At 41.4% G+C, this 25,698-nt stretch overlaps 1 protein-coding gene and 1 long non-coding RNA gene across 2 annotated transcripts in view; both read right to left on the bottom strand.

The window, feature by feature from the left end:
• AVEN (apoptosis and caspase activation inhibitor) overlaps window positions 1-25,698 on the bottom strand; it is a 539,051-nt gene that overhangs the window by 106,647 nt on the left and 406,706 nt on the right. The window lies entirely within an intron of this gene.
• On the bottom strand, window positions 538-16,707 carry LOC120982446. The gene is made up of 3 exons (XR_005774900.1): window positions 16,698-16,707; window positions 9,657-9,661; window positions 538-643 (listed from the first exon to the last, which is right to left on the bottom strand). It is a non-coding gene; the product is annotated as an uncharacterized LOC120982446 (long non-coding RNA).

Below are 25,698 nucleotides of genomic sequence, written 5' to 3'. Positions count from 1 at the left end.
GCTATGTCTGTCTGCAGGGAGGATTTCAGGGCTAATAACATGGTTTTAAGAGAGTCCTCAGTAACAGGCTTATCTGAGGTGGGAAGCATTTGGAAAGGATCCAGGGGTGGGACACTGTGAGAGGTGTACTCACTCAGCTGTGGCTGGCCTCCGGTACGTCCGACATGCGGCTGGGTATGCTGGAGACCGAGCGATTGTTCCCGCTGCGCCATAAGACGGGCGCCATCTTGGATCCCATGCTGTGATTTTCCTGGAGCTCTGACCTCTTCTGGAGTCGGCGGGAGCGACGGAGGCGACACATGCAGCAGGTTAGTGCTGCCAGAAACGTCCGGTGGGGAGGGAGAGCGGGCTGTGGGCGCTGGTGACATCGCGCTGATAGGGGATCCCAGTGCTGCCCTGTCTGATCCATCGGCGCCATCTTTGAATCGCCCCCAGTCAAAGTAGCTCTCTAAGTTTCCGTCTTGCAGTTTCTGCAGTTGCTTTTTAGTCTTCCCCATACTATCGGCGGGGGAGTAGAGCATCTGAGGGAATCGGCAAATGCTGCTGTGTGCTGGATTAAGACGGGCTAGCAAGGTTACAGTCGCTGAGGTGCAGGAGCCCTTCACTCAAGCGGCCATCTCCTTCGGCAGCCTAGCCACGCCCCCTATACCTACAGATTAAAAGGTACTGCTATGGGTACGCGTTTCGTGCCCAGCTTCGCTAATTTATTCATGGGGGCCTTTGAGGATACCTACATCTACAACTCAGAGTATTGGAAGAATAATATAATATTCTATCGTCGATATATCGATGACTTGATTTTCAGATGGGACGGGGACACTACATCTATTGAGTTTGTCAAATACCTAAATAGTAATAACGGTAATAACTCTCTCAGGAACTCACAATCGTTCTACCGCTAAGTATATAGATCTAGAGCTGAATATTGACGGCGGAAGAATCACCACCCGCACCTACTTCAAGAAAGTCGATTGCAATAGTTATCTCGATTTTGGTAGCGAACACTATAAAAAAAAATGGAAGACCAACATTCCTTTTAGTCAGTTCAAGAGAATAAGACGTAATTGCTCGGAAGACAATTATTTTGTTGCTCAAAGTGAGACAATCTGCACCAAGCAGACCCAAAAAGGTTTTCCTCCTGGGGTAATAGAGGCAGCCTTCAACAGAGCTCGTGGCCTCACTCAAGATGACTGCCTCCCAAAAGAGCAAAATGGGACCATCAAGAAGAAAATTCCTGGAGAACACTACAGCACTAACTTCTTAACGACCTACAACAGCAATCATAATACTATCAAAGAGATCCTCTCAAAACACTGGTTTATTCTCAAGCGGAATCCTTTACTGGACAGGATTTTACCTAGGAAGCCCCTCCTTACATTTAGGAGAGCTCAGACCCGGAAGGGCCTATTGGCACCTAGCAAACTGAAACAGTATTCAGGACAAGCCGCCCCCTCGAGTGAAACTGGACAAGGGTGAAGCTCCAAATGCAATCAACCGAAGTGCCTTTGTTGCAAGAGTATACCTACTACCGCTTCTTTTCACAACTCCAATGGTAACACTTTTTCTATTAAGGAAAATCTCACTTGTGGTAGCTCGAATGTCATCTATCTGCTTGAGTGCCCTTGTGGCCTCCAGTATTTCGGCCGGACAATCCAGACCCTCCGCAACAGGGTCAACAAGCACAGATCCAACGTCAAAAAAGGATTCCGACAGCACGGCGTCTCCAGGCACGCTGCGGACCACCATCAGGGTTCCTTCTTTGGATTTACCATCACTCCAAATCCAGCAGATCAGATGAAATGGTTATAACATCATTCAAAATTTACGGAGGCGCTAAATGTTTTAGATCTACAAGTTGAAATGTCTGAATCCGCGTGGCCTGAATGAGGCGTTTGAGATTAACCTTTAGACTTATCCCATGACCCCCTCCGAGTGGACCCTCTGGAACATTCACCAAATGGCTCTGATTCATTTTCGAACTGGGCCTAACCTACCAATAGTTGAACACCTCTAATTGTTTTCTTTTCCAACCATACACTTATGTACACATGTGGGCAGAAATTGTCTATATCCCATTGATTCAAATACCTGTATATTTTTCTTTTTCACCGATTCCGACATTCCCGGCCTGGTCACACACAGTGTTCTCATTTGTGTTTTATATGTTTTATATTGAATTTTATATGGCTTTAAGATTATCCAACCCCTATAGACTCCCTGACTAGGAGTCAGCCAATTATATGTACCTTCGATTTAATGACCATATAGGTCATCCATTGATTATTATTATTATTATTATTTTCTTTATATATACACAGTTATTCAATTGTGTACATAAGATCCTGTGTCATGTTTCATTCATATTACCACTCCCCTTTTCAATGACAATTGGCATCCCTTTACCATTTAACAGTATCATCGGCTCCCCAGCGGCCCTCTCCTGGTCCCTTTTCCCCCACCACCAGTGTATCTCTGATCGCTGCAGCCCAGTTTCAGGCTGCGCGATCATTCATCAGGAGAGCCCATACATTCCATCTGGGTTCCAACTCCAGCGTCCCGTTGCCAAAACACAGAACGATAACGTGACCGGAGGTACGGTCACGTGACTGCACTGAATACAGCGATGCCTCCGGCGCCGTTCTCATGCCGGGCTTCGCTGTTTCTTATTACACTTTCAGTTTTTAACTGTCCACCATTTGAAACACCAATGTTTGTGTATTATAAAGTGTTGTATGTGATTATGGCACCAATTTTGTGTATTATTTATTGACTGCTACTCATGAGACAGGGGGGCCAGAGCAGCACTTCCCGCCCCACCCCCTTTTTATTAGTTGTTTTTGGTGGTTTTTTAGTGTATATAAACATGTGTTAAGCATTTTCCTTAGTATACCAGCAGTCTGCACCTGATGAAGGGGGTCTTTGTCCCCCGAAACGCATTGTACCATCTGCTAATTTAATAAATAGAGTTCCTGTTTGTAACCAAGACTGGTCTGTTGCGCTGTGTTTTTTTTTCCTTATCTTCTGGGTAGTGGTGAGTGACACTTGGACACCTACCAACTTAAAATATCCATTTGTGTCTGCCCAGAAAGATAGCATTTTTATTCTACCACTAAATGAAATCTGTATAGCACCACCTGCTGTTTATACTTTTTCAAATTTTATTGTCCACCTCAGTTCCATCCTTCAACTGTCACCAGCTAAAGCAAAAGGATATGCACCCTGAGAAAGGACACGTGGCCTGAGCTGCCATCTTGAAATAAATCTAGGAGAGCAATGAATGGGCAGATCTCTGGATCCATGTGAGGTACAGGGCTGGTTCTAGCTTTGTTAGAAAGGTATTGTCATGTACTATATGATGTCTGATTTTCATTTTTTACATTAATCATGGGATAACACCCCTTTAAGCTTGGCAGCACTTTTTTCAGTAGAATCTAATATAAATGGGGGTTAATAAAAGCTTGCCGTACAGGATTTTCTCAGGATTTTAGCCAATATTTACAGTAGGAGGAATTATTTCTAATTAAAACATTGCGTGTATCAGTATATATGTCTAAGCTTTTCCCTAGGCAGAAAAATGAATTGTTTAAGCAATACTTGCCTTGGTTTGAAGTACCATAATTAATTCTTAGTAGCCTGATCCACTACAGGTGACATGCAAGCTCTAAAGAGATTATAATAAAATAACACATACTCAAATGCTGTGTAAGTAGCACTTAATCCAAGCTTTAAGGAGCACAAGCAGTCCACAATGTCAAAATCACCTAATTGCTAAAAGATACCTGCATACTATGGCTGATAAGTGATCCTTAAACACTATGGAAAAAGCTATCATTTCCGTATATATCAAGCTCTTATTTCACCTTGGTAAATCACACTGCCATTAGCCGTGCGTATACTATGCTCTGTATGAGACAAATTTACACCAATTACTATGTGACATACATTGCAGATTGAAATATTGAACAGTAGACATAAAAAAAGACAGAGCAATAACTCAGTGTCCATACTGGGACCAGGCCATTATTTAATAAGCAGTTCACCAACATCGCGGCAGAAATCTATGAAAAGCTGCAAGTGCTGAGCAGACAAGGGATCAATTTATTAGACTGGAGGACCGAATTAAAAAAGATTAATTACATGCTGTGTGACCCCCAAGTTAGAAAACATTCAAGTTAGGCCAAATGTTAAAAAAATGAGAACTCTGAGCAAATTAATGCATTGAAAATGATCCCTGTGACAATTGTGCCAATACGTAAAACATACAATAATGTATGCGGACATGTTGACCTGTTTAGGAGTAGATGGCCACATCAATGGATGGAAGAGATGACTGTAGTCAAATAATCTCCACATATCCATTTCCTATGATGCACAGAATAAAAAATATTATATGAACCGATAAAAATATGAATTAATAATCTCTAATACTTCTCTAAAGTGCCCAAGGTGGAGGTTTAGTTTATTTCTAGGAGGCTTGTGATACCTTCCTATGATTCCCAAACCAGGAAGGACAGTTACCGTGCCCAATATGAATGTGATTCTGCAAAAGGACAGAGAGAAGAACCACTAGTGTATAGGCTACAGCTACATGGTGACATACAGCTTCAGAGCTGCATATAAACACCATACATTGCTGCCAGAATGGTGGGAAAGCCTGACTGATTCATGTTCTGCATCCAGTACCTCGAGGTATTCAACAGGGCTACACTGTACAATATTGTCAATGGCACAATAGATCCCAACTGGGTGTTTTTTGTGAATCTACAAAACACAAAACTTTTTAAATTCAGAGTTGCAAAGTTTTCTACACATTTTAAGATGTTGATCACTTTTTACACTTCCTGACAGTGCCTGGGACCCAAACCATCAGCTGTGTAAAGAAAGCCCACCCAGACCCACAAGTGTTTTCTTCCCTGAGATGATCTTTAAAGGAAGCCTGTTCAGATCAGATCATACCTTTTCTTTTTCCCTTCTGTGTATTTGATGTTGCAAAAACAAAGTTTGACAATATAGGCAAATGACTTGCAAGTGCCCAGGAATGTTCTTCCCCGAATGCAAGTGCACATGCACTTTGGAGATTGCCGATGATCTCTCCTTCCAAAAGGCACTCTGCTAAAGGCACTCTGCTCCCTGAAATCCTACACCAGCTCACTTCACTGCCGGGCCCAGGCATCGAAGTGCCTAAGGCTACTTTCACTCTAGTGTTTTAGTTTCCGGTATTGAGATCCGTCATAGGGGCTTAATACCGGAAAAAAACGCTTCCGTTTTGTCCCCATTCATTGTCATTGTCAAGTGTGAAAGTAACCTTACACCACTCACCTGTCATCAGAAGCATGGCTGCCCCCCATCCGCCAGCATCCACCTGGATACTTCCACAGTGTTTTTGAGCAATTAGAGAATTTTTGGCCAAGTTCCTAATTGATAAACTCTGTGAGTGAAGTGAGCAATTAGAGCACGGAAAGAACAGATGGGTAGAAAGATATTCGCTTAATAGGGCTACAAATGCTAATTTACTTAGTTGTAAGACGTCTTTAAAAAGCAAAGACCCAAAAATGGATACAAAAAGCCAGACTTTCTAGGTTATATCCCCCCAGCATAATGAAGAAATATTTAAAATGCGGAAATGCTAAGCATTTAGTGTAAATGGCACAAAATATTTTTAGTTTTTTTTTAAATATAACATTTACATGAACAAGTCACAATATTTGAAACACGTGCTTCAGCTCGGATATAAAATACGTTCTTTAAGGTTTATGGCACTTCATTTTGGCAACAATTAAAGTGAATTAAATAGTTTTGTTTGTTACTTACACAATGCACTAAAGCAGATGCTCTTTAAAGGGAGAGTCTGTCAGACGATTTAGTTGTACTAAACAACTCCCAGTGCTTGGCAGGGCATTTAGCAATGTGTGTTCAGATACCTTTTTCACCATTTACAGCATCCTCACTCGTAAGCAGACCTCGTTAAAATTAAGTATGTATTTTCAGCTCGAAGCATGGCTGGTAGGATCCCTGCTGTGGGAAATAGCCTCACAGATGAACTGTGCATGCATCGGGTTGAAAAACAAATGAGATTAGGCAAGATTTTAGTGGAGACTGCAGTGATGTTGCAAATGCTAGCGCTGTCAGTCGGTCATAGAAAGGTATTAGGTAGGGTTTACAAGTGAGACATGGAGCACTTGCTGGAAATGGATTTGCCACCTAATTTGTATAATGAAAAAAAGTTGACTTCATCAGGAATGAAGATGCTAGGAATGGAGAAGCAGGTATATGTAAACATGTTCCTAAATGCTCTACCATACCCTGGGAGTCATTTAGTAGGTTTAATCATCTGGCAAACTCCCTAGTAAAAAATGGCTAGGAAGAGATAACAGACCGATGGCCACCTTATTCTGCTGATTGTCAGGGGCCCAGTGATAAGCCCAAATATAAACATTAAATGTGTCATGTTGGGTAAGGAACCTGACCTCGACCCACACTGCTGTCCCTACCTACTTGGACAATCTGCCCTAAATGGTGGCACCCAACTGGGCAACGGTCCCTACCCTTAAGCTACATTCACATCTGCCGTATCTCAAAACAGGGCCAGAACAATGAGGACAAAACTGATCAGGATGCATCAGCGTTACCCAAAAAAATGGATCCATCACCGACTGACTTACAATGATTTTAATGCCGGATTTGGTTTGTTCCGTTTCGATTTAATACAACTGCATATGAACGGAACGAATGTATTGTTGTATCAAATTAAATTCATCAGTTTTATTTAGGTTTTGAAGTCCTCTGCTGGATCTCAAAACCTGAATAAAAAAAACGCAGATATGAAAGTAGCCTAAGGGTCCATTCACACGTCCGTATGTGTTTTGCAGATCCGCAAAACACGGACACCAGCAATGTGCATTCCGCATTTTGCGGATCTGCAAATGCGGATGCAGACAGCACATTCCGGCCCCATTGAAAATGAATGGGTCCGCACCTGTTCCGCAATATTGCAGACCCATTTTGCGGACGTGTGAATGGACCCTAAGTGCACAGAACCTACAAGGGGAGACGAAACAGAAAGTCAGACAGGCAGAGTCAAAACCAGAGAATACTGTCTGAACCAACACAGAGCAATATACCAAGCAGGGTCAAGACAATAAGATAACATCAGAATCAAGGTGAAATAAGAGCTTGATATATACAGAAATGATAGCTTTTTCCATTCGATTTAATATTTGCGTCCCCCTTCAGAACAAATGCACGCTCAGCCACGCAGAGCATGCATATATATATGGGGGGGAGGGATATTTAGTTAATCCCCAGGACAGATCTTCATATTAGTTTCCTCATATTATAAATTAATAAATATACCAGCATCAGTTTGTGATGATTAACTTGGAAACCCAGTAGGGTACCTGCTGAACCATGCTGACCCTGCTGGCTTTATTATCGACTCTGTCCTAAGCGTGTCACACGTGAACATGCAGTCAATACATCCTAGCTGTTTCCCTGGCTCCTTTGGGGGAAATTTTCTGGCTGTCAAGCAAATTCTGCATTAATACAAATGAGCTAACAGCACATGACCAAACACTCTGTGGAGACTTCATTCCTACTCGGCACGTCAGAAGCCCTTCATTAACGTAGCAACACCTACGTAATTCTATAATCTTTTATGGCTAACGGGCCATTAAATAACTCAGTTCAAGCCCACTCTTCCATAACTATGTACATAGCAATACTTTTCCAATATCATTTACTCAGGATGCGATCCACCGCTATACCCTTTGGCCAATGCCATTTTAAACCCATGCAGCCTAATCCACAGGGGAGAGGCAGTAAAGCGTCCATATCTATATTATGGTATAATAACAGCTACATCTAAAGTGAACCTGCCATCGGAGTCATGCTGCGATATATCTGACAGGGCATATCACTAGAATATGCTATCAATGTCCAATCACTGAGATTCCCATTTCATAGACAGAACATTATAATAAATTGGTGACCATGGAGAAAGCCAAGCCGAGCCGCCCAGCAGATGATGTGGCATTTGGCTCTAGTGATCAGCAGAGGTCACAGAGGTCGGCTCCCACTGATCATACTTTGTTGGCATATCACTAGGAGAGGGAGGCTGCTTCACAGCAACGTATTGTATTCAAGATATGTTTTATTGATAAGCACAGAAAAAATTATTCACTCACCTTCAATACCCATCAGCCTCTTCACAGCTTATTATTAACCTACTGTATATTAACCTACAGCAAGCTGTTCTTAAAGAGGACCCCTCTCCTCTCCTCTCTCCTGACAAGTCTGTTTTAGTAACTATTTGAATTCCCCATCAAAATAATTCTGGGGAACCTTTTCCTATACCTGTATGTTGCGCCGTTCCTTTGTTATACCGAATATAAATCAATGAATAAACTGACAATTAGCGGTTACCATTCTCAGTTTCAAAAGTGTGTGTCTCTACACAGTCCGCCACTTCCAGCACTGACAGAATCGTAACAGGGACCCCCCCCCCAACTCGTAAAACCCAGTTGTTAATTTGTTCATAAACGTCTAGTAAGAATTAGAGTAACGGCACAATATCAGTCAGCTGTCAGAAGAATAGATGTTCCAGATTTGTCATTTTTATGTGGAATATAGACAGGTCAGGTTCCCTTTAACCCATATGTCTTTTTACGACAGTCACTAAGGGGCCTTAGGCTGAGCTGCCACCTTTTTCCGATGGCCCAGTCTAAGAGTTGCACGGGTTTCCCGTGCAGAGGAGAGTAGAGTCTCGGCTCTCACATGACAGGGGGTCGGCTCTCCTATCACGTTGAACATAAAGGGAAATTTATGAAGACCATCGTTTTTGCATCGGTCTTGATATCCCCTGCACTACTGGAGGATGCATTATGACAATGCGCAGGCCTCGTCGTAAATAAGGCGCATCCTCAAGCAGTCTGTTCGCCTAAACAGAAGGAGCTGGGCAGACTGATATATACTGTATTTCCCGCAACATAAGACACACTTTTTTCCCCAAAGTGAGGCACCGGAAGAAGACCAGGGAGCGGTGAATATAGGAAAAGTGCAGTGGACCTGTAAGTGGTAGCACCATCTGGAGCAGGAGAGGTAAGTTTATTTATTTTATGTCTCACCTGAGGTCTGAAATAGAGGTCTGATGAAGATTGGGGGAGTCTAATGAGGAATGGGGGTTTGATCTGAGGTCTGATGAAGATTGGGGGTTTGATCTGAGGTCTGATGAAAAATATTTTTTTCTTATTTTGCTCCTCTGAAACCTAGGTGGGGGAAATAAAGTTGTTTCATATAAAGTGCAGTTTATCTTGTCGTTTACTCATTTAAACCTGTGCTCTTTTTGGGGGTCTGGTTTGCCAATGGTGGAGGTGTGGTCTGGGAGCTGCTGACCATCCCTGATAGTGCCTAATAAAATAAGCACCTTACAGACAATTTTCAGGCATAGTTCTGTGCAGTAGGAAGAGGCCTGCAACAACTCCTGCGCACTTAGATCAGGATTTGGAAGACATCTCCTGTTTTTTCAGATCACATACTGCTCCTTCCGCACTGTCTGCAAAGTGCCATTATCCAACATGGCATTGGCGCCATCCACAGATGCAAAAGCTAGTGCCCTCTTACTCCACTGTACCCCACCATGAAAAAAACAAGACTTGGACAGAATCTGAAGTGAGGGCTCCATCTCCTCAGCCCTTCTCCTCCTCACTCTTCTAAGATCAAGGGGAAAGCAGGTTTCATCTAAGGGCTATGCCTACTAAAAATGAAACAAACTCTGTATTCATCTTAAGGCTTCACATAAGACGACAAACTACACAGGATGATTACAACATGCTAATGATGAATACGCCTAATTAATATTTAGTGGAGTAAATTCAACATATAATACATAAAATATAATACAAATTTTAGTTTTGTACACTCGAGGAGTCAGCATCTCCTTGAAAGAGAAATCAATTGGCAAATGAATTACTTTAAGATGAGTGTGATTGGATGAATTCATGATGCTGTGTACAGGCCTTAATCTTATTGTGAGAGCGAGATCTAGTCCATTCAGCAGTTCTACGTTCACAGATGTGCAATTCACACAACGTACCTATTTTACCGTCCACAAGAAATATGCATGACGTTCGTGTTGCTTCTGTTCTCTTTTTTTTTTTATTTGCCGACCGATTGAAACAATGCCTATTCTTGTCCACAAATCGGACAAGAATAAGACATGTTCAATATGTTTTGCGGGGCTGCGGAACGGACATACAGATGCAGACAGCACATGGGTGTGCTGTCCACCTTTTTTGCGACCCCATTGAAATGAATGGGTCTGCATCCAATCCACAAAAAATGGTTATGTGAATAGGGCCTAAGAGAAATTATTTGCCCTATATAGGTTACAGTACACAACCATGTTATAAACAGAAAACTATGGAAGGGTAAATGGGAGAATTTTTTCAGTAGACATTCCAGCCAGTGCAGTCATACATGGTACATCCCTCGTCATTACAAAAGAGGATTCAAAGGTTCAAAGCAGTGGAAGAACTGCTGCAACCTCAGCAGGAATCAGGGGAACACTGGACATAGACCTCACAGGGAAATTTCCCGGTAGACTGATGCTCATGGGGCCACCAGAGTTGGCCAGGTACTTATGCACCTGTCCAACGGCCGCAGGTGCCCTCCTGAACTCAACTGTATCACCATCCTTAGGACAGTGATACAATGGAATACTGTGGTGGCAGTATTTTTTGCTGCACTGTGCTATTTGGTTCTGCTGGGGCAGTATTTTGTGCTGGAACTACACTATTGCAGGCCCTGCCTACTTGTTGTCCAAATTGACAGAAGGTGGGACAACACGTGGGGCCAATTTTAGGTTTTATTCCACGGCCACTTTAGGTTCACAGTCTGCCCATGGCAGCAATGCAACCACAAAAACCAACCTATTTCGGTTGATATTTTTGCTGCATGTGACTGTACTCTAAGACGACTGTCCATTTTTAATGGACTTTTTTTTCCACTGATGCCTTTCTAAGAAACGGCTGTTAAAAACTGACCCATTCAATTGTATGTGGGCAGTCGCTCAGTGAAAAGCGGACAAGATAGAACATTATTCACTGGCCGTTAAAAAAAAAAAAGCCACTAACCTAATGTTGTTGCTCCAAGGGCACAACAACCTGTATTGTAGTATGTGGAGGATAATCAGCTGCTGCACGCTATTCCTCCGACGATAAGAAGATCTAGAACTCTGTGGCAATTAGGGAAAAATGGGATTAGTAGCCACGCTACAAGAAAGCTGAAAAAACTTCTGAAAAATAAAATACACTTTATTGGTGGAGGGACAATGTGTTTGAGGATTTGACAAATCCCTTCGTCAGATCAGGAACATCATCAGGCATGGTGTTGTCCCTTCATCAATGAAGCATTCTTTACTTTTCATCAATTCATCCCAGAGGAATTCTTGCTGCGCAACTACTGGTTCCCTTTTTCCTTACATGCCCCTGTACTTTAAGACAGCCATTCTGGCACGCAACCACTGCATGTGCGACAGCATTTTATTACATGTGTGATATAAACTGAGACCAGCTGAGAACCACAGGACCATCCATGGGGTAACAGTGGGAAAATAAACATGCAAGTATTTTATTTTAGCCCATATGCAGCCACCCACATTTAGAAATGGCTGTTTGAACTAGTATACTTAAGTATGCTTAAAATTGCGCTGTTTAATATCTCTGTTTGATAAATGCAGCAGAAACTTCATGTCAATTAAAGGGAAACTTACATCAGAAAATGATCGTTCTTGAACCTCAATATTCTTTTCTTTTCAAATCTCTTTTTATTCAAACAGAGAACAATATAAAAGAACGCACAAGGCATGTCAAATCAAATCATACTCAATGGTGTCATAGCCCGTCGAAATCTGGTGCCTCCTGCGGAGTAAGTGTTGGTTTTAGCAAACACATTCCTTTCTCAATTGTGTCCCAAAGTACAGACAAGGGAGGCAGATATGCTTCTGTTAAGGGACGGATATCTAACCAACTCATGATCATAGGTAACTTCTATGCCCCAAATCTGAATCAGGTTCAATGGCTTATAACTACCCTTAAAGACCCATAAACTTCTATTGGAGGCCTACCTATACTTCAAGACAAAGACTTATTATACCCCCATACAGTAAATATAGTAAATTACTCCCTTCCACTGCATTCTCTGCTACCTCAAGGCTTAGTACCAACGCTAGATGAAACCAAACAGATCCTCTAACCTCCTTCACTTAATTTTCTTACATACTCAGCTCTCCAGGCTTCTTTAAAATCTCTTTTAAAACATTTAGGGGGTCATTTATTATACTGAAATACACCTATATTAGGTGTATTTCAGGCACAGGTGGCGGCGCAACTAACCGTTGCACCGCCATCTGCGGTGTACAATAGCCTGCTATCTGCAACTTTTCCCCGCTCACGCCAGGTCTAAAATTAAGGGAAGGTCTAAAATTGAGGTAAGGGCCGTCTCATTTTCCATTTTCTACGCCTGGTTTAGGTGTAGAAAATGGTCTAAATTTAGGACAGCAAGAAATATGGGCTACATTTAGAAGCGGCGCATCCGAAGTTATGGAGGAGCTGGCTCCTTATGGTAACTTTGGCGATCCACCGCCAGCTATGGGGCTTTATTAAGACCAGCGTCTAAAGGCCCTTAGATCTTAAAAAACCACTGACGAGATTTGAAACTTTAGTTCAACAAACTACACTTCCCAAAAAACTCCTTTCTTTCTTTTACCGTATTCTACTTACCCAGAATATTGTTAAACATAAAGACTTTACATGTTTAAAGTGTGGGAAGCTGACCTCAAACTGTCCTTCTCGGAAAGTCAACATCATAAACTTCTTATTTTCCCTTAATCTATTCCGATCTGTTCGTGTTCAAGAGAATAGATTGTCTAGATGGTACATGACCCCTGAAAAAAATACATAAAATAGACCCCGCATACCCATGCAACTCTGAAGTTGGGACTTTCTATCTCATGTGGTGGTTGTGCCCCAAAGTAACCTAATTTTGGTCTGAGGGGGTTAAAACGATCAATACCATATGCCATACATCTCTGCAATGCAATCCTGAAATGTTCCTACTACTACTATTTCGTGACGCTCTCCCCTTCAACACCAAGCTTTTTCATTTTGGCAGTACTATGCCATTGAAAATTAATACAAAATATTGTCTTTCGGTAACAGTATTCAAAAATTATAAGACCTCCTATATAGTTAGATAATCCATTCGTCAGCGGAATGTTATCTGAAGGGCAATCAATGCGATAACAGGTGTAGAATGGTGATAACAGGATCTGTATTGTTCTCTTGATAGTTCTACATAAAGATGGCTGCAGAATAGCATTGCAGTGATAAGTGCAATGCGTGAAGCTCTAACTGAATCACTACAGGGTTGCTTTCTCTGGTCCCAATGATCGTCTGTCGCAGGAGCATACGGTAAAGTATGCCATGGATACCTTGGCTAGTCAGATCATACAAGCAGCAGAGTATTTAAAAATTTTTTTTTTGCTTTGGTGACAGGTCCTCTAAGGCCTCTTTCACACAGGCGTTGCGGGAAAATGTGCGGGTGCGTTACGGGAACACCCGCGATTTTTCCGCGCAAGTGCAAAACATTGTAATGCGTTTTGCACTCGCGTGAGAAAAATCGCGCGTGTTTGGTCTCCAAACCCGAACTTCTTCACAGAAGTTCGGGCTTGGGATCGGTGTTCTGTAAATAGTATTATTTTCCCTTATAACATGGTTATAAGGGAAAATAATAGCATTCTGAATACAGAATGCATAGTAAAACATCGCTGGAGGGGTTAAAAAAAAAAAATAAAAAATTTAACTCACCTTAATCCACTTGTTCGCGGCCCGGCATCTCCTTCTGGCTTCATCTGATCTCTGTGCAGCAACAGGACCTGTGGTGACGTCATTCCGGTCATCACATGGTACGTCACATGATCTTTTACCATGGTGATTCACCATGGTAAAAGATCATGTGACGTACCATGTGATGACCGGAGGGACGTCATCAAAGGTCCTTGAACTATAATTAATGCTCACCACAGGTCCTATTCAGTAAAGGGGACAGAAGGAGATGCCGACATCGCGATCAAGTGGATTAAGGTGAGTTAAATGATTTTTTATTTTTTTTAACCCCTCCAGCGCTGTTTTACTTTGCATTCTGTATTCAGAATGCTATTATTTTCCCTTATAACCATGTTATAAGGGAAAATAATAATGATCGGGTCTCCATCCCGATCGTCTCCTAGCAACCATGCGTGGAAATCGCACCGCATCCGCACTTGCTTGCGGATGCTTGCGATTTTCACGCAACCCCATTCATTTCTATGGGGCTTGCGATACGTGAAAAACGCACAAAGAGGAGCATGCTGCGATTTTCACGCAACGCACAAGTGATGTGTGAAAATCACCGCTCATGTGAACAGCCCCATAGAAATGAATGGGTCAGGATTCCGTGTGGATGCAATGCGTTCACCTCCCGCATCGCATCCGCGCGGAAAACTCGCTCGTGTGAAAGGGGCCTAAGTGTGTGTTCCAAATTGTACAATTTAGGACAAAATCTAGAGTAAACTAGATAACAAATGTAGGTAATTGATTCTACAACTGACAAAAACACTACAGTACATAGACCCCCACAAAACACTTTACTACTTGTCTACCAGGGACCAAGCATGTTCTAAATACATCATTTTATTTCGGAAGTAGGTGTGTAACCACTGTGTCAACCAACCGGTTTGACTTTGGGCTAAACATATGGGTGTTATCCTGGCAGTCACCTGGTATTCACCCTTTAACCCCTATACAGGGATCTGGACGTTGCTGCAGGGAACCACCAGACCGCTACCTCCTGGAATTGTTGTGATGTGATGTAGTTGACAGCTGACCCACAGGTGTCAGAGATATCAGTGCAAGGCACAGAAAGACCTAGCAAAACCTGTAGTCAGTAACAGGCCCATAGAAGGCAGAGTTAGTGAGAATCCATGAAACAGGTCAGGACTGGCAGCGAAGAGTCAATAGGTTAAACAGGCAGAGGTCAGTACACGGGCAGATAACAGGAAACAGTACACCTTTGCAAGGAACTTAGCAAGCTAGGAACCTAATTGCTCAGACAAGGAGAGAGAGGGCAGTCAAGGTCAGCAATTATAGCAGCAGCTGATTAACAGTTAGAAGCAGCCGTGTAGCTGCACAAAGAGCAAGGAGAAATGGGGAGCACTTGTGCACCTTCTCATGGCATATTAACCTCTTCACGACCGCAATCTGTATATATACGTGATAGCTGCACATACCCCGTGCAGCTACCACGTGTATAGACGTCAAGCCAGCTCTTTAATCCAAGCGCTGCAAAACGCTTGGATTAAAGCTTCTGCCCGAGCCCTGCTGCTGTCACGGACAGCATACAGTCTAGTAATGCCAGCAAGGGGCCAATCAGAGTGGCCCCTTGCCGGCAATCGATCCGATTGGTTAGTCTGTGCAGACTAACCAATCGGATCGCGGCAGTGTTAAAATGCCGGTTTCAGGCTCTGATCTGCGCTCTGCAGATCACAGCCTGAAATCGGTAATGTGTCCTGAAGCCCCCGATCTGTGCCCCCTTCTTGTCCTTCTTCTATTACCCTGCCCCCGATGCGGTTCGCCCCCTCCTGCCCCGATCTGTAATAAATAAAATGCTGCCCCCTGCCCCCGATGCGTCCGCCCCCTCCTGCCCCGATCTGTTATAAGTAAAATGCTGCCCCCGATGCGGTCCCCCTTCTGTGTGTGATGGCGGCGGCTCCATTCCTGAGCCGCCGCCATCAGCAGCGAGTGTCAGCTCTATGCTGACACTACTGTAACCGCATAGATGCCGCAGTAGCGGCATCCATGGGGTTAATAGAGGGAGGGGGCTCCCTCTCTCTCAACCATCAGGGCTGCTGCGATCGCAGCGCCCGATGGTTGCCATGGCAACCGGACGCTTTGCAAAGGCGTCCGGTTGCCATGGCATAGGCGTCCGGTGCTGCCACCTACAGGCATCTGATTGTATTATACTTTGCAATGCAAAAGCATTGCAAAGTATAGTACAACCATCAGCCCCACTGGATCTTCAAGATCCAAGAGGGAACTGATAAAAAAAAAAAATTGAAAATAATAAAAGTAAAAATAAATAAATAAAAATGTAAAAAAAAAAAATCCTTTTCCTATAAAAAAAAAACAAAAAAACTAACAAAAACCACACATATTAGGTGTCACCGCGTCCGTAGCGACCATCTCTATAAATATATCACATCATCAACCCCGTCCAATAAACACCATAAAAAATAAAAACGGTGTAAAAAAATAAGCCATTTTTGTCACCTTACATCACAAAAAGTGCAACAGCAAGCGATCAAAAAAGGCGTATATACCCCAAAATAGTACCAATCAAACCGTTACCTCATCCCGCAAAAAAAGCCCATATTTAAGACAATCGCCCAAAAAATAAAAAAGCTATGGCTCTCAGACTATAGAGACACTAAAACATCATTTTTTTGGTTTCAGAAATGCTATTATTGTGTAAAACTTAAATAAATAAGAAAAAGTATACATATTGGGTATTGCCACGTCCGTAACGATCTGCTCGTATAAAACTGTCACATGACCTAACCCCTCAGATGAACGCTGTAAAAAAAAAAAAAAAAAAGGTTCCAAAACAGCCAATTTTTTGGCCACCTTGTCCCATAAAGTGTAATAATGAATGATCAAAAAATCCTATGTACCCAAAAATGGTACCAATAAAAACCTCAACTCTTTCTTCAAAAAATGAGCCCCTGCACAAGACGATCGGTAGAAAAATAAAAAACATATGGCGTTCAGAAAACCAATCCAGCAAAATCTGCCTTCCAAAAACCATACGGTGTTCCTTTCCTTCTGCGCCCTGCCGTGCGCCCTTACATCAGTTTACGACCACATGTTGGGTGTTTCTGTAAACCGCAGAATCAGAGTAATAAATATTGATTTTTGTTTGGCTGTTAATTCTTAATGTGTTAAAGAAAAAAATGTAATAAAATAGAAAATCTGCTAAAAAAGTGAAATTTAGAAATTTCCTCTCCATTTTCCTTTAATTCTTGTGGAACACCTAAAGGGTTAATAACGTTTGAAAAATTGGTTTTAAGTAACTTGAGGGGTCTAGTTTCTACAATGGGGTCATTTATGGGGGTATCTACTATATAGGCCCCACAAAGTGACTTCAGACCTGAACTAGTCCTTATAAAGTGGGTTTTGGAAATTTTCTTAAAAATTTTAAGAATTGCTTCTAAACTTCTAAGCCTTGTAACGTCCTAAAAAAATTAAATAACATTTCCAAAATGATGCCAACATAAAGTAGACATATGGGGAATGTTATGTAATAAATATTTTATGAGGTATCACTTTCTGTTTTAGAAGCAGAGAAATTGAAATTTAGAAAATTGCAAATTTTTATTTATTTTTGGTAAATTTGGGATTTTTTCATAAATAAAGGTGATATATATTGACTCAAATTTATGACTGTCATGAAGTACAATGTGTCACGAGAAAACAATCTCAGAATGGCGTGGATAAGTAAAAGTGTTCCAAAGCTATTACCACTTAAAGTGACGCATGTCAGATTTGTAAATTTTGACCTGGACACTGGGGCATCAATGACCTTTGGTCATGAAAGGGTTAATAAGCATTCTTAAAAAGACATGTACTATACAGTTAAAGGATTAAATACACAAAGAAAGATGAAATGTTTTCTTAGAATCCTAAATTCATGAAATGCAAAAAAAAATAAAAAATCAACAACAAAATGGTTCCCTCTACTATGGGTTTGGGAACCTGCGCTCACGTGTGCTTAAAAGGAAACCGATCACAATGAGATATCATTGAGGATTCATTCAACTGGCATAACTCACTCCCATTTTATGCAGATAGAGAGAAATTGATTCGTCCAAATACAGTGAAGGTGAAAATGTTAATAAACTGCTTCTCTTAATATACTGATAAAATAATTAAAAGGACTAAAACTGAAAAAAAAAATTATAGCTCTCTGTCTGCCTTTACTAAAGTCCATGACCTCAGTTATATTACAGCCTCAATGTAATAGACCAAAATAAATAAGTTGATATGTATTTTATATTTATTCATTTTTATTCATTAATTCTTTCAACTGTTTAAAGGGAACCTGTCACCTTAAAAAAAAAGCATATAAAACCGCCAGCAGTACCTCATAGTAGCCCCCAGTCCGTTAATAATCATATGTTTGATCGTTTAGTCTGATGCTCCATAGGTTCAAAAAACTATGTTTTAAGCGCCATCAGCGCTATCTTGCCGGTCAGCTTGAAGTGAAGGGGGCAGCGGCTTCCTTGCTTCAAGTCAAGGTGAGCACGCCCCCTAACCGTCCCCTCTTTTGTTATATTGACAGCCTGCAGTGCGGCCAGGATCGCATAAATCTCGCACATGCGCGGTGCGCTCCTTGTTAAGGTGCGATCCGGTCTATGGCTTCCGCTGTTAGCCGGGTTTCAGCGGCGCACTGCCCATACGCGATACTGGACGCACTGCAGGCTGTCAATCTAACAAGAGAGGGGACGGTTAGGGGGCATGCTTACCTTGACTTGAAGCAAGGAAGCCGCTGTCCCCTTCACATCAAGCTGACCGGCAAGATAGCGCTGATGGCGCTTAAAACATAGTTTTTTGAACCTATGGAGCATCAGACTAAACGATCAAACATATGATTATTAACGGACTTGGGGCTACTATGAGGTAATGCTGGCGGTTTTACATGCGTTTTTTAGGTGACAGGTTCCCTTTAAGTTCACATCAGTATTGTATTTTCTGTATTTCTGTTCCATCAAAGGGACAGAAAAATTGAAAAAAGAGAACTGATCAGTTTTAATCCGTTTGAATGGGGTATTTTAAGCAACAGTCGTGCGCAGTTTGTGTCACTGATGTCAAGTTTCAGCTATTTTTGATGAAAGAAAAAGCTCAGTCTGTTATAGTTTCTCTCCAGTCAAAAAAACCCCAAAAAACTGATGGAACAGACACAAACTGAGAACTGATGCTCAAAATAGCGTTTTTTGTTTAGTTTTTTACATTTTTCAGTTGTTATGACACAAACACTGATGTGAACTCTGCCTTAGGCACCATGCCCATGTTTTTGAATAATATTATATGCCCCCTCCCGCTAAGCCCTGGAAACGTTTCTTGCCACTTTTTAAACAAAAAGCCGAAAGAGGTGGAAAGTCGTAGATTATTGCACATTTATGGTGTGCACCATAATTTTCAACGTTTTTACATGACCATAGTGGCGTAAACTATTTTATTAATACCCTCTCTGTGTTCCGATTGGAATTGCCGTTCACTAGATCTGGTACCACAACATGTCTTCTGTGAATGCATTTAACAACACAGATGTGAACAGAGCTTTACGGACATAAACCTGTCCAATATATGTAACAAGCAAGGTTGAACATAGCACCTGCACAGGGGTCCTGAAGACCTAGCCACCCAGCAGCTTTGGAGGCACTCGGCTGATGGTGGTGGAACATCAAGGCCATGTCCTGCTTCCCAAATTCTGAAGTCTACAAACGAAAGCTGGTAAGTACACAGCATTGCGACTTACGTGTTGTGTTTGGTGGCTTCAGTGTGTGAGATACGTGTGTAATGTTTACAGTATATTAAATGTATTAATGAAATATGCACTTTGTGTGGGTAGCTTTTGTGCAGCCAACAATTATGCATTATTGGATGGATACAGCAAAATGGAAACAAACCAGAGTGATGTGTTTACATGGTAAAACGGGTCAGGGGGATCCAAATTGAAAAAAAGAATGGGGAAGATGTACATGAGGTACGGTAAGCAACAACATGATCTGGTGACAACCATAGTCATCCCGGAAAACCCCTTTAAGGCTCTGCTGACTTTTTCCCTAAACAATAATAAATGTGAAATAGATGGGAGTGGAGAACCAGACTACAGTAGTTGGTTATTTGCTATCATTGCAGAGTAACTGAACTCACGTGTCATGGATGAAGATGATAATTTTTCTTTTCACATTTAAAGTACAATATCTAACCCCATACAATGCTTCATCAGTGAAAGGTTTATTCCAGTAATAGATACTTGGTGTTAAATCACATAGTGTCACACGATAAACATCAGAGGAAGTTATTAATTATCAGGAGCTCGAGAACCAGCGGTTGGAAATCCTATTAGAAATGACCTAGCCCCAATGGTCAGTTCTCTTTTGTTCCGAGTCGTTTCTCTTACAGTAAATTCAATGTGACTTCATTTCCCACCACAAAGAGAGTCCAACCTCCCTTTCCTGAACACTTCTCTGCGGCAACACGTCAATAAGATGCTGTAGTGGATAACAGACTCATTACCTCCTTTTCTTCACACCGTTCTACTTAGTTGGTCGATAAGACACATTCGATAAACTGGACCTCTGCTGAGCAATGCCACAGAATATCACTACTGGAGAATAGCTGGTCTCTCTGAATTTCGGCTCAGGTCTACAGGCTCTTGGGTAAAGAGCTATCGGTTTATTAGATAAAATACTGGTAATCTAGCCATAAAGTAAATTGACTACAAGGAGAGAGAAAGAACTGGCATAAATTCAAAATCCAGAACATGATGCAGAGGTAAAAGGCATCCACTCTAAGAATTACATAGATTCTATGGGCTACGTACAGTGAATGCTTCTGCAGAGGAGGTACAAGCATGGTCCTATGCAGATAACAAACAGATCCCCATCTGGCCCCCTACATATGTCCGGCTCAGTTCTCTTCAGGCGTGAAGCAGAAAACGCTGGACGGGAACTGAGCCAGAACTGATCCCATAGATTTTTATGGGATCATGCACAAACACCCAATGCATCAGTTGTGATGCTGGATGTCAAACAGCGCTGGACTGGAAAATACTGCATGCTCAGTTTGTCTGTCTAGCGCTATCAGTGTACAGACGCCGGATCTGTGCACTAAAGTGCAGTTCACATATATATCAGTTATATCATTATGTTACTATACTCCAGCTGTGTATGAGGCATTAAGTTACTATTCTCCAGCTGTGTATGCTGCATTATGTTACTATACTCTAGTTGTGTATGCTGCATTATGTTACTATACTCCAGCTGTGTATGCTGCATTAGGTTACTATACTCCAGCTGTGTATGCTGCATTATGTTACTGTACTCCAGCTGTGTATGCTGCATTATGTTACTGTACTCCAGCTGTGTATGCTGCATTATGTAACTATACTCCAGCTGTGTATGCTGCATTATGTTACTGCACTCCAGCTGTGTATGCTGCATTATGTAACTATACTCCAGCTGTGTATGCTGCATTATGTTACTGTACTCCAGCTGTGTATGCTACATTACGTTACTATACTCTAGTTGTGTATGCTGCATTATGTAACTATACTCCAGCTGTGTATGGTTCATTATGTTACTATACGCCAGCTGTGTATGCTGCATTATGTTACTATACTCTAGTTGTGTATGAGGCATTATGTTACTGTACTCTAGTTGTGTATGAGGCATTATGTTACTATACTCCAGTTGTGTATTCTGCATTATGTTACTGTACTCCAGCTGTGTATGCTGCATTATGTTACTGTGCTCTAGTTGTGTATGCTGCATAATGTTACTATACTCTAGTTGTGTATGCTGCATTATGTTACTATACTCCAGCTGTATATGCTGCATTATGTTGAAATACTCCATTGACTTCCAGTATGACTGCATGAAGGTCAAGGTGTCAGGTTAATCACAGCATAGACATTTTCCCCAGAAAAGAAACAAGCAGTTGTTAAAGGTTTTACATCTCACATGAATGATGCGTTATACAGTAGCAGTGTGTGGTAAGGGGTAAAACAACAAATAAATGCATTGTATAGAAATTATACAGAATATCATGAAGAGCCAGCCCACCAGCTGAAGATAAAAACTTTTTCAAGCAATGTGCAGTTTGGAGCAATACCTAAAGCTTTGTTCATCCAGGACATGGTGTTTCAAAAACACAGCAATAGTGAAGAATGACAGGTAGATACTGAGCCGATTTATATGTAATGGTATATATGTACAAACACAACTACCTCCCAACTGCCTCATCAGACTCTGCATAAAGCAGGTTCTAGACCAATTAATGAAATTATTGATTTAGCTAAGATTACACTTCGTTTAGTCACAAGAATCCATGTTATCAGCAAACTGAAAATACATTACGTGTGCGCTTCACTGACCCGAACACACGCCAAACTAAGAAGTGGAGCCCATCAAGCTGTACGGTGAATGTGCAATGTATGGAGAAGTCATTATCCTGACAAAGGGGAATATATTTTGCATCATGCTGCTGTTATTTTAACTAGTGTTTCCTAATAAAAAATGGCTGCCTATTAATATTTGGTTGACAAGTCTAACTGAAATCCCCCACATACTGCAAGCCACTTTCACATGATCAGTATTTTGCATCAGCATTTGTAAGCCAAAACCAGGAGTGGGTCCAAATCTTTCTATTATACTACAGTATTTCCTGGTTTTGGCTTTCAAATACTGATGCATCGAATTACTGAATGTGTGAAATTGGCCAAAGACATACATTTAAAACACAACATTTTGCTGCCTGCATCTGTCACTAGGGGACGTCGAGGAGCCTATTGCATACTGTGTTATCATAGTGTTTACTGTATAAACAGTATGCAGTTAGCTCCTATAGTTACTCTAGTGGTGGCTGCAGGGGATTTTACAGTGGAGGCATTCACACGGCTTTATATATTTTGCATCCAATAATTCAAATCTGCCGCCACTCGACCACGGCGTGCGCGTTGCAAGGAGAAGGAGTGCAAATCCACATACAAATCAAAAGGAAATCCCGGCAGCCGTCACTTGCTATTCAAGATGTCCTTTATTTCTTTGTCATAATATCGTGTCTTATGACGCGTTTCGGCGTAATAGCCTTTTTCAACAAGGTTGCAGACCAGTGATTAATGTCATTCTTATATAACAAAGTACAAGTGATGCACAGGTGACGTCAGACGCCCGGTTACGGCGGTATACGGGTCAGCACCAATCAGCAGTTTAGTTTCACTCTAAGCAATCACAAAACATCTACACAAATAAATGAATCAAATAAATGGAGATATTGTATTATTCATCCGCAGGATCAGTGAGAAGATGTTGTCTATAAAACAATATAAACCAATGATCAGAATCAGAAATCAATACATTATTACAGGCACATTATTTCGTAATCACGATTTAAACCTTTAGGATACAAGGTATCCAAAGTATGGATCCAATATGCCTCTCTCCGTAAAAAGGAGCTTTTTGATGTCCCCACCTCTCCTTGGTCTCTTAGTTTACTCTAATACCTGAAATGTTAATTGTGATACTGTGTGTCCACATTTATCAAAATGGTATGGTAACGGTAGCAGCTAATTTTTTGTTCTGATAGTGGACTTATGTTTCCCTATCCTATCCTTAACTGCCTGTATCGTTTCGCCTATATATGCTAAACCACGTGGGCACTTTATCATGTAAATTACATTTGTTGACTCGCATGTAATGAAGCTTCTTACTTTAAAGGCTTGTCCCGTACGTGGATTGTAAAATTCTGTACCCTTGATAATATTAGAACATTGGAAACCGTGGAGGCAGGGGAAAGTACCCCTCCTCACTGTTCCAAATGTACTTTGTATCATGGTCTCTCTTGGACTGCCCAAATCTGCACGTACTAATTTATCCCGAAAACATTTTTTGTTTTTTTTGCAAATCAGGGGAGGGCACTTTAAGTCCTCTAAGCTTGGATATGCTTCAGTCAATATATGCCAATGTTTTTTCACTATTTTATCAAAACCTATATTGAATGGATGGAATTTCCGCACAAATGGGATCCTTTGTTATTTTACCCTTGCCCCAGTTGGGGTATCGCCTTTTTCAGCTAGGGAGGATGGGAACTAGTATAATGAAGAATACTATTCTTATCTGTATCCTTCCTGTGTAAGTCCGTCGAGAGGTGGCCATACTCATTTTTCTTAACCATTGTATCCAAAAAGCTCACTCTGGACTCATCTACCGTAATGGTAAAATTCAAGCCCTCACATGCTTCATTAAGATGTTCAAAGAACGTGAATAGGGTCTCCTGTGGCCTTATTATTTGCAGCGCCGTGGGACCGCGATGGGGTCGAATGTGGCCCCGCCCTATGTTAACGCATTCATGTCGTCTTTTGAAGAATCACACGTATATAATACTGAGTATTATCAGAAAAATGTTTTAACATTGAAAAGATTAATTGATGACATTTTTCGCGTATGGGCGAGGCCACAGGAGACTCTATTCGCGTTATTTGAACATCTTAATGAAGCATGTGAGGGCTTGAAATTTACCATTCTGGTAGAGGAGTCCAGAGTGAGCTTCTTGGATACAATGGTTAAGAAAAATGAGTATTGCCACCTCTCCACGGACTTATACAGGAAGGATACAGATAAGAATAGTATTCTTCATTATACTAGTTCCCATCCTCCCTCGCTGAAAAAGGTGATACCCAAATCTCAATTTCAACATATTAAACGTATAGTCACTGATCCTGAAAAACAAATTGATAGGATGGATGAAATGACTGATAAATTTATTCACAGGGGATACCCTAGATCCGTTCTGGAAAAAGTGAAATCTGACTTACAGTCCCCAACTGGGGCAAGGGTAAGACAACAAAGGATCCCATTTGTGCAGAAATTCCATCCATTCAATATAGGTTTTGATAAAAAAACATTGGCATATATTGACTGAAGCATATCCAAGCTTAGAGGACTTTAAGTGCCCTCCCCTGATTTGCAAAAAAAACAAAAAACTGTTTTCGGGATAAATTAGTACGTGCAGATTTGGGCAGTCCAAGAGAGACCATGAGACAAAGTACATTTGGAACAGTGAGGAGGGGTACTTTCCCCTGCCTCCACTGTTTCCAATGTTCTAATATTATTAAGGGTACAGAATTTTACAATCCACATACGGGACAAGCCTTTAAAGTAAGAAGCTTCATTACATGCGAGTCAACAAATGTAATTTACATGATAAAGTGCCCACGTGGTTTAGCATATATAGGCGAAACGATACAGGCAGTTAAGGATAGGATAGGGAAACATAAGTCCACTATAAGAACAAAAAATTAGCTGCTACCGTTACCATACCATTTTGATAAATGTGGACACACAGTGTCACAATTAACATTTCAGGAATTAGAGCAAATTAAGAGACCAAGGAGAGGTGGGGACATCAAAAAGCTCCTTTAACGGAGAGAGGCATATTGGATCCATACTTTGGATACCTTGTATCCCAGAGGCTTAAATCGAAATAATGTGCCTGTAATAATGTATTGATTTCTGATTCTGATCATTGGTTTATATTGTTTTATATACAACATCTTCTCACTGATCCTGCGGATGAATAATACAATATCTCCATTTATTTGATTCATTTATTTGTGTAGATGTTTTGTGATTGCTTAGAGTGAAACTAAACTGCTGATTGGTGCTGACCCGTATACCGCCGTAACCGGGCGTCTGACGTCACCTGTGCATCACTTGTACTTTGTTATACAAGAATGACATTAATCACTGGTCTGCAACCTTGTTGAAAAAGGCTATTACGCCGAAACGCGTCATAAGACACGATATTATGACAAAGAAATAAAGAA

The sequence above is a fragment of the Bufo bufo genome, chromosome 11, assembly GCF_905171765.1.
Source record: "Bufo bufo chromosome 11, aBufBuf1.1, whole genome shotgun sequence".
NCBI lineage: Eukaryota > Metazoa > Chordata > Amphibia > Anura > Bufonidae > Bufo > Bufo bufo.
The sequence above is the reverse complement of the archived record's forward strand: the minus strand, read 5'-3'. Positions and strand labels throughout refer to the sequence as shown.